Source organism: Paroedura picta, chromosome 11 (assembly GCF_049243985.1).
Source record: "Paroedura picta isolate Pp20150507F chromosome 11, Ppicta_v3.0, whole genome shotgun sequence".
Taxonomy (NCBI): Eukaryota; Metazoa; Chordata; class Lepidosauria; order Squamata; family Gekkonidae; genus Paroedura; species Paroedura picta.
Window position 1 is genome coordinate 30,864,430 of NC_135379.1, and position 16,377 is coordinate 30,880,806.

The 16,377-nt window shown below is 42.0% G+C and overlaps 1 protein-coding gene across 6 annotated transcripts in view; it reads left to right on the plus strand.

Annotated features, from left to right (window-relative positions):
• The window catches only part of CREB5 (cAMP responsive element binding protein 5), a 265,679-nt gene that overhangs the window by 219,026 nt on the left and 30,276 nt on the right, over positions 1–16,377 (plus strand). The gene's annotated exons all lie outside the window — the stretch shown is intronic.

Consider the following 16,377-nt stretch of genomic DNA (forward strand, 5'->3'; position numbering starts at 1 on the left):
GCTAGCGTGAGGAAGGTGGTGGGGAGGCAGAACTTCGTTCTGCTGCTTTAGACCAACATGGCTTCCTATTTTAATATTAGAAGTGTGAGGGAAGTATTGAATTTTATCATACCCCTATCGTATCACTTTACTTAGCAAAGTTAATTACTTTATTAAAATAGTTATATCTCACTTCTCCTTTTGACCCAAGTTTGAAGTCTTCCTCTAGTTTAGGTTTTCCCAACCAGGGTTTTATGAATGGGTAGGAGTTAATGAATTTTTGTATATTTTAAATATTTGTCAAATATTTATTGGGCTATATGACCTCTTGTGGCGCAGAGTGGTAAGGCAGCCGTCTGAAAGCTTTGCCCATAAGGCTGGGAGTTCAATCCCAGCAGCCGGCTCAAGGTTGACTCAGCCTTCCATCCTTCCGAGGTCGGTAAAATGAGTACCCAGCTTGCTGGGGGGTAAACGGTCATGACTGGGGAAGGCACTGGCAAACCACCCCGTATTGAGTCTGCCATGAAAACGCTAGAGGGCGTCACCCCAAGGGTCAGACATGACTCGGTGCTTGCACAGGGGATACCTTTACCTTTACCTTTATGACCATATATTGTCATGTCAACCCACCCCCACTCCCAAAATGGCCAATATTAGGCCTGAAGGGGTTGGGGATGGGCCCAACCACATCCTGCTTGATTCTGGGGTTTCTCAAAATCTGAAGAATGTTTCAGGGGTCTCTCTCAATGGTAAAAAAGTTGAGAAAGGCTGCTCTAGTTTAAGAAGCCTTCTTCCAACTTAAGAGGTTCCTCCATTGAAAGAAGAGACACTTAGGCTGGAGGAAGGTTGTATCCACCCCACTGTAATTATGAAATTTAGCAGCTTGGATAAATTAAGGAAAGAATGTGAAACTGGAGGCTGAGGCTCTCACTAGTAAAATTTAGCATGGATTATAATTTTCTCAGACTTTGAGAGTGAGGTTGATCAAAGAACTTTCTCACACTTTTAGTGTGATATATGATTGCTCTTTATGTGGGAGAAAACTTGAAATAAATTAAATGTGTATCATAGGCATTATACTGGAATTAGAAGCTAATTAAAAACAGAGTTTATTTAAAAATCGGTTGTGCGAATGCCCTGAGCAGTAAAGAAATTGTGTTAGAGGAGATGTGCCATTTACCAAATTTTGAATTGCTTTAGTATTTTCATTAAAAAGCCCATTCTTGTGGATGCACATTTTGAACTGTAAGTTATTCTAAAATATCAGTAATAAGTATAAAGTAATCCATTTACATTTTTACTATATTTTATACCAGTGTTGTAAGTGGCTGGCCATAAAACAAGCAAATTAAAGCTGAACAAAAAAAACATTGACACAAATCTGGAAAAAGACTGCCTAAACAACACAGCAACACAACTGCCCCCCAAACTGGATGAGAGAAGAGGCAGCCAATAAAGATAGGGTCACTATAGAAAGCACAGTAACCTCACCTCCTTTGAGGAAGGAAAAAAAACAGCAAACCATATTCTGAGGTTCTTCAGGTCTGTTTGAACTCATATGGGGAAAGACAGTCCTTCAGCTCTGAGACGTTAGAACTTAAATATGATAGTTTCAAGAAATGAACACCTGTTTTTATTACATTTATAGGCATGAATGGTCTTGACCATGGTTGCCTGTGACCTTAGGGATCTTTTCTTATTCCTTCATGGCTGCACTTCCCAGTCTCAATCTCCTTATTTTTTGGTTGCAATCTCCCTTTTCATGGATGATGAAGAAAAAGAATAGATAACGTAGAACAAGTTCCATTTCCAAAGAATAGAAAAATGACATGTGGATACCCAAACTCAGCATCTACAATTGGTTCACATTGTGAAATCTTGGGATTGACAAAGGTTAGCATAAGTACTGTGAGTCCAGCCTTTTTTCTTACCTGCTGTGGCTGTTGTACTCCAGGTTCCAAATTCACATCAAGCCCCCAGCTTCGTCCACACAGATCATCAATGATGAGGTGAAGACACAGACCAAAGTCTATCTCTGGCTCTGATAACTGATTTTGTCAGAAATCATAGTATTTCTTTGTCAAGTTTCTTATTTGCAGCTGGGAATAATGATGATTGCAAAGCTTTTTGTTAGGAAAACATAGGAAAGAGAATTTGAAATTATGCTATTTAAATAATAAGCAATAGATGTACCTTTATTAGCCACGTCCTGTACGAACTCGTTTTTGATTAATATTCTGCCTGTTTTAATAGAAAACAAGGGATCCAACAAAACACAGTGGATTTTTTAAAATCATATTTTGTTTTTGCTAAACTGAAAGCTAATTCAAACAGTATTTCTAATTAACTGAATTCATTCTTTATTTAGGAAAACCTCCTCAGTTATTGTGTATTTATTGAGTTGCCAGGGTGCCTAATGAAGTATGAACTGAAGTGTTTAATGTGAATGCCAGATTTATGGAAGATAAATGGTTTACCATTTCTCAGATGTAGAATCCAATTGGTTGAGAACTTGGCTAACAACCGAATCTCCCCCCACTATATCTGAAGAAGTGTGCATGCACACCAAACTTTATATCATGAATAAAACTTCGTTGGTCTTAAAGGTGACACTGAACTTGATTTTTTTAACCAAAATGTGACATCATTCTTTGGCAATTGATAACATTTTTAAAGAACATATCCTACATAAAAAGTGCCCTATATCTTGTAAGATCCAATCTTGTATTTAAAAATAATGAAATGCATTTAAATTGGTATCTGTTTTTTCTTTGTAAAAGGCTGGCAAGAACTGTTAAGTACATTCATTGTCTGGATTGCTGTATACACTATGGTCACTTGTGTGACTGCTGCTTTCTGTATGGTTCTTTAAAATTATGTAGAGTCTTGTTGCAGTGTGGGTAGTCTTGTTGCAGTGTGGGTAAATTAGGGCTTGCTTGGGCACTTCCCATTTTATTCAGGAGGAACATTAACATTACTTGTAAAAATACTGTCACAAAAGCAGCTGGCCCAAAATGTGTGTGCACGCATTCTATGAAAAACCTCTACTTGTGATAGAGATACAAGTTCTTCCTCTTTTTTCATAGTAATTGGATGTTATTGCACAATGGGACAAAAATAAGGGTAAGAAACATTGCATTCCTCCCTATGACCATTTACGTACTGGGAACTTCACTGCCCCAGCTCCCGTGCAGGAGCACAAATCAGGGGCAGATGAGGCACACTAGGCCAAATGCTCCCCTGTGTGGGTGCAGAAGAGGTGGGGCAACCTGCCATGACTAAAACTCCAGCCTGCAGCCCAGCATGAAACCTCCAGTGCGTAAACAGTCTGTGCATTTGCTGGCAGGGGCTCATGGGAATTGTAGTCCATGGACATCTGGAGGACCACAGGTTGACTACCCCTGGTCTATGTGATATTATCATGTAGCCATATATATTGTCTACATGGATATAGTTTGTTATCATTCTGGCTATATGATTCATGATTGGCCTGATCACATAGCCAACAAGAAATTTCTTTTTGAAAAATGACATTAAATTACCTGCTGAGTAGAAGGCAAATAAGAATGAAATCTAATAATGAAACAGTATTGCAAAAGTAAGGTTTACCTATGATATTTAAACACCATTTATTTTCTGAAGCCTCTACCCATTATATATAGACTAGCAGGTAAGCCCGTTGCACCTGTCAATACAATGGACATTAGCATGGTGGGAGGGGGGAGGGTAAGGTGCAGAATTTGGGCAAAATAAATATGTGTGTTTTAACCAAAGAAATCAATTATACTGAAATCCTATGCAATTAAACCTTTCTGAGCTGTCAATGAATTTAGAAGATGTAATTGTTTAAAATTTCATGGTTAATCTTTCAGTACGTGTTTAAACTCTGTTCCAATTTGAGATTAAACTAATGTGTACTTAAATTCAGATAGATTATTCTACGCTGGAACTCTTAAACTTGAAGAAATAATATTTTAAAATAATCCATTAGTACTACACAAGTGTGCAATAACTGCCTTATTAAATCTAAATTTAGCTTATTCGGCTATGTGGCTAAATCTGTCACTGGGTAAAATCTATTATGACAGGAATAAAAATGATAGAAGCTCATGGATTCTGCCTCAATCTAGTTTTCAGGATGATCAGAAACATTCTGTGTTTCAGTGAAGGTAAACTTGTAACTAACCTTTTTGCGTCCATAGAGCTGGCCTTGCAATGAAGTAAATGCAAGCAACCATGGTCGAGGGAGCTCTGTACTTAAACAACAGAGCTTCTGTACTTGTAAATTACTGTGCCATCATAAAGGCATCTGCCACAAGGTGAATTATTGGGCGTGTTGGGGGGGGCAAAGGGACAATGGATGGTGGACAGAACTGCAAGTCTGTGGAGCGCTAGTACTGTGAGGCACCTGTTTCCTGTTCTTTCTGAACGATAGTGGCCTCTAATTTTGGCCTTTTTTTCTATGACACTATGTTCATTCTGTCTTGATCATGCCCCCCTCCAACCGTATTAGTTGCTACTAGCTCAGCTGTGCTTAATTTGTAATTGACATTGGATACTCATCAGTCTGCATTTCAGGTAAACATGATGAGAGGACATGAAAATGAAGGATGAATTCAATAGTGTCCCTTAAAAAAAAAAAGAACACACACATTGTGACACCTTGGCTGCTAAGACATAGTGATAGGGTGAGAATATGACTAAGTATTGGAATGGTGGTCCATGGTAAGTGTCGTATGATTTAATTGCTATGAAGTTCATAGCTTAGGAGGCAAGTGCTATGTTCACATGGTCAAAATAGGGTCCCCTGAGCCCATCACAGGTTATAACAATTCAGAATGAGTCCATCCAAACATGTAGCACTGATCATCTGTATTTGTGGCATCTGTTGCTAGATTATCCTGAGCATAAACTGATTGATCCCTGTCCAGTTTCAGCCCTGTAAAACCAAATTTGTGAAGTCTGTTGTTATATGCTATAAAATGTACCACTTATTGCTTTGCTTAAATGAGAGTAAAGTTTTCAGGGTCCCATAGAGGGCTTCCATAATGGCTTTGAGGAACGACATGCAATTTTTTAATGGATGTGTTTGACCATTATCCTGCATAAATGGCTGTAAGTCTCCTGACAACAATAGATCTACACCAGCACACTTCAGTTATGGGTTTTGCATCGAACTGTGATTCATTCTTGGATTTCTCTACTCCAGTTGCTTTTTAAAAATCCATCGAATCGCCCAGGGCTTGTATGTTGACAAACGTGTTGACTATGGTGGAAATGTTCTTTAAAGAAATCATTCGAGAGCATTAATACAAAACAGCATTAAGCTTTCATTTTTAATCAGACCGGCCAAAGTCTATGTGAGTAAATGAAAGTGTGTGTGTGTGTGCTTTTCCACCCTATCTGCATGAATAGTAGCATTGTAACAAGATGAGGTCACTGCAGAAGGGAAAGTGAGGTATGAACACAGCTGAATCTACAGGCTTCTCTGCTACATGCTACGGCAGCCCGCTCTTAAAGCAACAGTTCTTCCTTTCTGCAAGCAGAGTCATGGCAGGCCCTCCTATGGCATGCCTGAATGCTTCTCGCAGGCTGCAAAATACATGCACTATTGTTCTCTGCAGTCTGATACACAGTGTACTATTTCCTCAGCTTGTATAAAATGCTCTGTGGAGACCTCTTTACGCCTCCAACATAAGCAAAGTCTCATATGGTTTATTTTGAAGTCTAGGTTTTATTTTTAAAAATAATAATAACTGTAGTGGCAGATTCTTGCCTTCGTTGTGGTGGTGTGACTCTCATACTCCATCATATGGATAATTTGTGCTTCAGGGTATCAGCGTGAGGAGGGAATGATTTGACGTAAATGTAGCGGATTGTCACCTTCTGGGCTGGGGGCAGGCAAAATATTTAATCATAAGCATCTTTTTAAAGTCCAGCTTACGCAGCATTGTTTCCCCGGTCGGTAATGCTTTGGTACCTCTTTTTGGTTTTTCAGACTGATAAACCTTCTTTGATTCATTATTTGCCAATGAAAGATCAGATAGCAAACATTTCTTTGAAGTCAGTGAAATTTGGCTTTATAATAAGGTCACTGAAGGTAAACTCAGCCACCCACAAGGCAAAGGTTATCCTGGCCAGCTGAGAATCATCTCCCAAGAAGCCTAAGGAGTCTTCCTGCAACATAAGTGGCTCTCCCTCTAAATGAAGGCTGAATTTGGTTCCGTGGCGTGACAGGTCAGGGGGAGGGCCAATGTCTCACTGGTTGTGAGCAACCCTCTCAAGTGTTTCAAAGTCATTAACTTTTTCACGCTGAACTGTTCATTTTATTTCAAGACAAGACCAACCCAGTCACATTCAATATTATCCCTAAGTGTATCACACATTTTCTTAAATTCCTGTCATTCTGTGGTCCTCTACCTACCATTTTCCCAACTCATTCCAGCAGAAGCCCTTAGTACAGCTGCCCTGGTGGCAGGGGGGAAATTGGAGGGAGGAAATAGTTGTTGCCCTTATGGTGCAATGTCACTACCAGGTTCATCCTGAAACTGACATTGTGCTGTCTACCCTACAACAGGGAGAAAAAACTATTTGCAAAGGAGTAGTTTCCCTTATGTCAAGTCTGTTTGGCACAGAGGTGGGACTTGCTCTGCTTCTCTCCCTAGTATGCTGGTCTTTCTCATTTTGCCTGCCCAATGCTGAGGATAGACTCAAATGAGTAGCCGTGTTGGCTACTCATGCTGAGAATGTTCATTTAATCCAGGTTTTAACTTGGACTGGAAATATTTTACACATTCTCATTGTTTCCTGGGAACTGTAGTTCAGCCAAGTAAGTTCTGAGTAGGCATCAACTTGATGAAGGTCATCAGCTGATAAAAATCATCAACAGACCTGGGGCAAAAACAGCATGTATATTTTAAATGTAGCTAATTCTAAATGATGCATGACTGCCCATAATTACCTTGGCGAGATGGATAAGCTTAAGAAAGCCAGTATATTATAAGCATCCATTGACAGAGGTTACATGGCAATCGGCCTCACTGAATGCTGCCATTGTACAGGCACAAAACTGTTTGAAATACTGGTCATTTTTTGAGTTGTACACAAATCATCAACACAATCATAGGATATGCTCAACTTGAGGGAACACAGAAATTGCAAACAAGGTAATTTCAGTTTGTGACTACCATACTTGTAAAAGTACCGATTCCTCCAGGTAATGAACCCAAACCAAAAGGAGATCTGTAGGCTAAATAAATTTTCTGAAATATTTATTCATTTGTTTCTTCTTTGAAATGATTTCACAATTTTAATCACAAAAGTCCCAAGAGTTCTATTTTCATATTTTCCATTTCTTAAATGTGACCAACAATCAAAATGATATCCCAGGGCCCATTCCGCACACACTGGATAAAGCACTTTCAGTGTGCTTTTGCAGCTGGATTTTTCTGTGCAGAACAGGAAAATCTACTTTGAAAGTACATTGAAAGCACATTATCTAGCATGCGCAGAATGGGCCATGGTGTTCTGCCCGTTTTCCTGCACCATCATCAGTGATTGTTAATCTTAGTACTCAATTTTATCGGATATCACATACCATTGGATAGGACCCCAATGCTTACAGGCAGGAATCTGTGAGCAGAAGCCTATGTGAAGGTGCAAGAAAACGGGCAGAATACCTGGGATACCATTTTGATTGTTGATCATATTTAAGAATTGGAAAATATGAAAATAGAACTCTTGGGACTTTGTTGATTAAAACTGTGAAATCGTAACAAAGAAGAAACAAATGAATAAATACTTAAGAAAATTTATTTAGCCTACAGATCTCCTTTTGGTTTGGGTTCAATACTTGTGAAAGTGGAATAATCTGTACTTTTATATCCCATTCTGGCATTCAGAATTATACACACAGTATGCATCTCAAGAGAAGGATTGCACCTGTCCTTCTTGACCCTGGCCATCGAAACATCTGCAGCAAGTCCTGCATGCATCCATATGTACACATATAGCTTTGTACATGGAGTCAGGAATTCTGCAAAATACTAAAGCTGTCTACACTTTGGTTTGTTGCCATTGTTTGGTTGTACATGTTTATATCCTGAGGCTCAGGCACTAGACTCAGTATTATTCCCCCTCTGTGTGTCTAGATTGGCCATATTTTTGAAGAGTGCACAAGCTTTAGGATTCCAGAAAGAACCCCAAATATCCTCCCTCCCAAATCCTCAGCACCGTGAGCCTTTTCAGAACTGCTGTACCGATTCTGATTGTGTTGGCAAGTCTTTCAGAGTCTTTTTGTGGTTTGAGTTCCAGAGAAGAATATTTACATAGAGAAGTAAGTTCTTAGCAAAAGTAGCACTAATGAAAAACACAGTCAGTACATTAACCAGCCAATTCACCCTCCCCCCCCATCCTCATTTATATCAGCATGATTAATTGTGTTGATTTTCTTTGTTACAGTACACTGCAATTGGAAAAGAGTTTTTACATTTCTGGTGTATTTTTTCTGACACATATTATTATTATATATAATAAAAATGGAAGGGGAGATTTAGAGAGAAGCATGGGATTATTGTACAGATGTATAAGCATAAAGAAACTCCTAGGAGATAAAATACCATATGGGCATACTGTGCACAATTTTAACTTGGTTTCTTTTATAGAATATAAAGAAGAATGACTATAATTTTAGCCGGAGGGGTGGAGTGGTTATGCCAGAAATTGCTTGGTATTCAAAATGATCATTCTGCATGGGGTAAAAAGATTTGAATGCACATGCTCCGCCCTGAAATCCAATGCCTTAGGGCAGGGGTAGTCAACCTGTGGTCCTCTGGATGTTCATGGACTACAATTCTGCATTTGCTGGCAGGGGCTCATGGGAATTGTAGTCCATGAACATCCAGAGGACCACAGGTTGACTACCCCTGCCTTAGGGTGCTAATATATAACAACATATCTCTGCATTGTTCAGTTTTGCTGTACTCTCAATGCATGATACGTTTTAGGGCATTTAAATAACCATTCTTATGGTTGTGCTTTGCAATATCATAAAGCTGCTCAGTGCCACATTCTGACACATTTACTGAGTCAGGGACAGGTTCAGTTCCTGTTTTTTGGTTTTTCAGTCAGAGGTAGGCTGTAACCATAAAGCGGACCGGGTAACCCATTGATGCTGCATATTATCTCTTTAGTATATTTTTATATCTTCCTTCCTCTAAGGAGCGCAGAGAGCATAACTACCCCAACCACCTTGGGCTAAAATTATCATCATTCTGCCTGATTTTATCATAACAACAAAATCAGTGGTAGACTGGGCTGAAAGAAAGAGAGGCTGGTTAGAGCTCTCCAGCACAGAGGATGAGTACCCATTCTTCCAGACCAGCCTTTCTCAACTTTTTTACCATTGAGAAACCCCTGAAGCTGTCTTCAGGCTTTGAGAAACTCTAGAAGTGGCATGATTATGTAGATTATAGTTGGAAAGCAGAGCTGTGGACACACCCACCTTGGGCCCCTCCCCTTCCGCCCCTTCCAGGCTCATCATTAGCCATTTTGGGAAGAGAAGCAAATTGACATGACCATATGTGGTCATATCCCCTGATCAATGTTAAAAACATTAATAAGATGTAAAAATTAATAAATTCCCACCCATTTGGGAAACCCTTCCAGGGCTGTCAAGAAAGCCTAGGGTTTCACGAAACCCTGGTTGAGAAAGCCTGTTGCACTGTAACCACTACACCATACTGGCTGTTATGTAAGTGAAGGAAGGGTAGGTAAAAGGGTACCACACTGCAACCTTTGTGGTATTAGGCCACAGCTGCTGTCCTCATGCCATCTCACAACCGTTTGCACCACTGAGCAATATACTTGACTAGATTTCACACCCCCACCCTTTAGTTTGTTCAGAACATGTTGAAGACGTTCCACAGGTGTGACAGCAGTCAATTGTATTATTGTCCTTCCTTTTTTCCAAGGAAGTCAAGCGGTGCGCACTGTTCTAGGATGATACATCCAAATTGCCTCTCCACACTTTAGAATGTGTGTCTTGTCCTCACCCACATCAAAACAGTGATTTTAGACTCTTGATTATACATACACAGAACAGCAACTATTAATTTCAAAGGACTTCTGTGATACTCTCATTAAAATTCATGGAGGTTTATGCAGTAGCAGCTCTTTTTTATTTGCTCCCGTGATGTATAAATCAAGACACATTAAGATATTGCCCTGAAAAGTACACTGTTTGCACATAGTACATGATACAGAATGTGCTGATAAGACTGAATGAATCCGTTTGCTTTCAACACATCCCCATGTGCTGGGGCTTTGGTGTGAGCGAAGTCTTGCTTGCTTGGGCATACGGTGCATAAAACATCATTTCTGTTTTGCCCATCTTTATTAAATTCCACAAGTAGGAATTGTTCTCATTTTAAATGCCATGCATTTTTCCAGATATGTGGTGAGCTCAGATTTCTGTCTCCCCGTGTGAAAAAAAAAATAGAAGTCCTTCAAGTCCACATCACTGTTTTCAAGTCTGTCGGATGACATCAGCAACAAAGTGGGATTTAGTTCCTAACGACACACATACAAAACCTAGATTGCTGGTTGTGTCATGATGTCAACTCCAATTTCTCACTGTTACTGATGGGCTTCAGTGGGCAACTGCCAGCTATATCCTCCAGAGCTGTGGGTGTTTTATTTGGACAAAATGTGAAATGTGTTTTTGCACTAGGATCGTTCCTCCCCTTGTTTTGGAAGTGATTTCCCAATATTGCTTGTTATGTTCCCATGGAATCATTTCTGGGCTTCATTAGAATATTGTGTTACCGAAAGAGCAGTTAATCGCTAAATAGATTTCCCCCCGCTGGAGTATGTGTACTTGTAACAGAATTTATTTTCAGCACAACATGATTCTATTTTACTGAACCATGAATGAACATTTAGCTTTTGTAGTTCAGAAACGTGGTTTCATTTTCTCAACACAGTAGTATCAAAGCACCAGCATTCAGGTTTACATAACTAGCATTGCAGCAGATGTGGAGGTTACAATGTATTGTCTTCTGTCAATCAAATCACTCAGTCGCTTACTTATTTATTAATTCATTAGTTTATTCTTTAGATTTCTATCCCGCCACTTTCCAAGGACTCGTGGCGACTTACATATAAACAGTAAAAAACCTAGTAAAACCCCATACTTAGTACTTTTCAATTAAATGCCCCTACTTGCTTTCTGTTTCACAGATTCACAGAAATGACTTTGCTATAAAGTACAGCCTCACCCCTCTCTGCCAGGCCACCAGATGACCAATGCGGAGGAGCGGGGCTGGTACAGAGGTGCGCTGACACATTTCACGCCAAAAGGGGAGGGGGAGGAGACACAACTTGGTGGCCCCCTAAAGGCATGCCATGTGCTTGCTTAGCCTTCTTCCTCCCCCAGTGTCACAGAAGGAAGCTTCTGGACTCAGCTGCAGCGCAGAAAGGGCTGCAAGGCTAGGAACGTTGATGGACTTTGGTGGATTGACAGTTCAAGAGGTGGTAGTACCCTTTGTTGCGTGGTTCGGCAACATGGCTGTGGAGCCTAGCAGGTGGGAAATCAGTGGTGGGAGGAAGGAGGCTACCCCACACACTCATCTTGAAAAGTTGAATGGCCATGGCTCCTTCTGACCACTGTGCTAAGGTGGGCCCACATGGTGTCGGGTCATCCCAATGTTGGCCTTGGGGGTCCAGGCTTAGTCCTGCCAGGTTGAATTAAGTCCTGTTAGGCAAGTATGGCCTCACACCTCACTGACAGGCTGGCAAATTGCTGACCTGGAGGAGCGAGGCTGGAACGGAGGTGCGTTTTGCTGCTTTGATTTTGCTGCTTTGATGGATCCCTGCCGGGTTAGGCACGTTTCACACCAAAAGGGGAGGGGGGGGGAGGCGCAAGCCTGCAGCTCCCTAAAAACTTGTTCAGCCTCCTTCCTCCCCCAGTGCCACAGAGGGAAGCTTCCCACCAACCCCACTTCTTTATCATTATTGGTTGTTGCAGCATTATTGGTAAAGCTTGAAATAGGTTCAATAATAATAATAATAATAAACAAATGTTAATGTTCATTTTGCTGTTGTCACAGCTCATGGCTTAGGCACGGAACAGATCCTGTTTTGTAGTCTGGTCTGCGCATCGGACTCACTATGGGCGGAGCCTCCATAAGAGGAGGTGCGTTTGTGAGCCAACGCCAACCCGGCTAGGGAGGCAAGGGCATCTTGTAATTGAACTGTTCAAGTGAGAGCATTGTCTCTCCTGTTTAAAAACTGGATGAAATTGGTGTCATGAATTCCATTCCATAAATCATACCGTCTGCATTATTGTTATCAGAAAACATAAAATGTGAAGCCTGCCGTCCATATCGGATTGTATTCGGCTCAACTTTGTCCAGTGAATCGGTGTACTTTTAATGGTCCATTTTGTAGTGAGTGCCTGAGGGGAAAAAACTGTAAAGGGGCCCACTGCTGGCACGGAATATAACTGGCTGCGCCAGCTGCCAATTTGCTGTGTTGTTAATATTTCATTTTATAGTTTCACATATGTGTTTGGGTGGGAGAGCTATAACATTTCGGTGCCTCCATTTTGTTAAGCATTATATGTTGCGGACCTTCTGAGTGAGGCACAAGATACTTTCAGATTCTCTTCAGAAACTGGAGTCTTTTACCATGTTTCATAACTTCTTCAAGCTTAAAGATTTTTCTTCTAGACCATTTCTGCTGCATCCAGTTGTACACACATGTAGATCATTATTACCGTGTTATAGAATGTTATCTAATGTATCTGGGCTTAAGCCCGTAGTGGCTAAAAATGTTGCTAGAGCACTCTGAAGGATGTGGAATTGTATGGCATATCTTGATCTTGTCAGGGTCAGGACTTGGACGGGGGATTGCAGAGGAAGGCAATGGAAAACCAACTCTACTTCTCACATGCCTTGAAAGCTCCTTGATGGGGCTGCCGTATGTCAGCTGCAACTTCACGCCACATACATATGTACTACTTTGGTCTGGAGGGGAACATAAAATGAATTTTGCACTAAAACAAGTCACACACATGTAAGAAAGTTAAATGTTAGAGGGACAGTATTACTGTAAATGATTTTATTAACTGAACCAATACCCATACTCTGCAATGGTACTGTCACTATTTGACATATGTTGGATAATATACTTTCAATGCAATCTAGAAGTCGATTTTCCTCTCCGCACAGGAAAATACAGCTGCAAAAGCACATTGAAAGTGCATTATCCAGTGAGTGTGGAATGGTCTAGAATAGTTTGCCATTTGATGAGCTGTTCGTCTAGATCAGTGGTCCCCAACCTGCGGGCCGCGGCCCGGTGCCGGGCCGCAAAGGCCATGGCACCGGGCCGCGGCTCCCTCTCCCCGCCCCGCCCCCGCAGTAAAAAACTTCCCAGGCCGCAAGCTTGCGGCCCGGGAAGCTTCTTACTGCGGGAGGCGGGGAGAGGGAATCAGGGCCGGGCCGCGCCTGTGCGGGCCACGCCCGCTCGGCCCGATCCGCGGGCGCGGCCCGATCCGTGGGCGCGGCCCGGGCGCGGCTCGCGGGCGCGGCTCGGGTGCGGCCCGATCCGCGGGCGCGGCGTGGGCGCGGCCCGCGGGTGCGGCCCGATCCGTGGGCGCGGCCCGCGGGCGCGGCCCGATCCGCGGGCGTGGCCGCGGTCCGCGGGGGCGCGGCCCGATGCCCTGCCGGTCCCCAGCCTCGGAAAGGTTGGGGACCACTGGTCTAGATCTTCTTTGAGGAAAGCATCTGTAGGGTTTTGCAAAATATCACTGTTACTTTCCCATACAGTTTTTCTAAACATCTTTCAAAAATTCCAAATGCTATTAAGCAAATGACATTCCTTATCTGTTCATCTCATTTTAAAGGCTTATTTTACTTTTGTGATTAGAAGAAAATAACATTCCTGCTACATTAAGCTTTGTGACTGTTCCCAGAGTGGCTTGGGTTGATTTAGGTCTCTCTCCTGGCTCTCTTTCACATATTGCTGTCATAATTCCCTAGATAGAACACTGCTATCCATATATCTTTTCCAGATATGTGTGATATCAAGATTATTTCTCTACTATTTCACACATTCAGCTACTTTTCCACTACTGTGATTTTGCATCAATATATTACTGTTAGAAATTAGAAATTTAGCAAGTATGACGAGCTTTGGCCTGGTAGTTCTTAGGCCCTCATAAACACTACAAATATTGGATGTGATGGGCTAATTGCAAAATTGATTTACTTTGTACAGACTTCCCGCTTTAATTTTTCTCCTGTTCTCCGTGATATCCCACCATTTGCTGTACTGTGACACAAAGAACAATTCCTAAGGCTTGCAGTTCATAGCTCTTTGCCTGACTTGTTCTGTGTCATCATTCTTCTTTGGAGCACACAATATTATCACCAAGGAAATGTGCCAACTTTGCATCCTTTCACGTGGAATTGGGTATGACATCATATTGTATCCTATAAATCAGCCAGGTGGTACCTAAACTGCATCATGACACTCTGTAACTCAGAGGCTAGAAAATCAATCCCAGGTCCTGCAGCAGTATGAGTTGTTTTTGTTAACAGAGATGAAGTTATGGGTGTAACTTGTTGGCTGTCTTAAAAAAAAAAAACTTTTGCAAACTGTTTGTTCAGCTGTCCCCAGCCAACAGTTTCATGCATGTGGCAGAGAAATGGATTTTCCCATCATCCACACAAATCACTTTTATTTATCCCGTTTTATCTTTCATGTTGTGTGTGTGTGTGTGTGTGTGTGTGAGAGAGAGAGACCATTTTGTAAACTGGAAATGTTGAATTTAATTAGCAAATTATCTTGCAGAAGTGTCTCATGAGTGCAAATGGATCTTATTTAGAAAAGAAATTTTTCTGTCATCATTTGTTCATTTAACTTGCATTAATTTTCAACATTCCACACACACACATGGAAGGGAACCCCCCTTTAAAAGTGGGCTAGAAGACACACAAACCGGACCACCAGCCCTCCCTGCAGGAGTGTGGGGGAAGGGGGAGAGCAAGGAGGAGGATGCAGTGGTGAAGGCCTTTTAAAAAGTGGGCTAGGAGTCACCAATCCCCCCGGCAGGTAGAGGGCTGCCAGCTCCTAGATGGCCTTTAAAGTGGGCCTTGCCACGGCTCCTCCTGTTGTCCTGTGACAAGGCCAGGTGGTGAGGGTGCTACTTTTACAGCGGGCTTCGCACCAGCGTCCTCCAGGCCTCTCTCTCTGTCTTCCCATGGCAGGCAGGGCACTGGCTCCGAGTCCACCTTTAAAATGGGCTTTGCCTGCCGCTGGCTGTAGCAGATGCCAGGAAAGCAGGAAGCACGGGGGCGGGGGGGGGCAGCAGATGGTGCAGCCAGATACCTGTGAGCTTTCCCCAAGCAAGGCAGGGAACCAGTAGGAGAAAGCTCCCTACCCCTACCGGCCACTAGTGGCACGGGGCACAGAGCTGGCAGGAGCCCACCCAATCCATGAGCTCTCAGGGTGCTGGGGGCCAGGGAGCCAGCAGGAGCTCCTCCAGCACACTGCAGGGGAAGCTGGGGAGAATGGCAAGCCCCTTCAGGAGAGGCACCCACGTTCTGCTTCGGCATCAGTGTGGGAGGGCCCTTCCAGTGAAGACCAATCAGCCCCCAGGCATTCTCTGATTACACACCAGCTGTTCTAAGTGGCCGTGGATGGTAATGCCCTCCCCCAAGGGCCAATTAGAGGGCCAGCATGTCATGAGATGTACGCTGCACATTTTATTATATAAAGAAGATATGTATATGACCATTGTTTGGAATAATTCAGAGAGACAATATTTATGTATGTACATCACTCACAGATCCAGTCTTAATTCTACACATATTTACTTGTAACTTATTCCTATTTATTTAATTGGACCATTTCCACTATGTGTGCTTAGGCTCACGGACAAACACAGTGAATCCTGAGAAGACTTCTTCATTCCCTGAGCAAGCCTTAATGGAAGGAGTCGATATAAATACTATTCAATCTGGAAGTAGAATAGGATTTCCCTCTAATCAATGGTCTAGGATTTTGGACTTTATAGATCCTGGGGCAGTTCAGAAAGGGCTTGCAAAGTTACTGGGTTTTTATATACACTGCATTATAAATATTAATATGTCTATTATGAGGAGGAAATGTGATTATTACTGCATATTGTCTGCAGTCATTCCAGTTTAAAGGTTTAATTCCGCAAAAAATTATGATAAATAATAGGAGTCTATTTTTTAAAATAAAAACAGATACTTCTGCAAGTTAGAAGAAACTGGCCCCACACAAGTGGCACACAGCACAACAGAAAATGTGTCCCTTAGAAAGCAGGGGTATGACCTTGGGCTTTTTTATATAGTTGACAAACAGCATCTT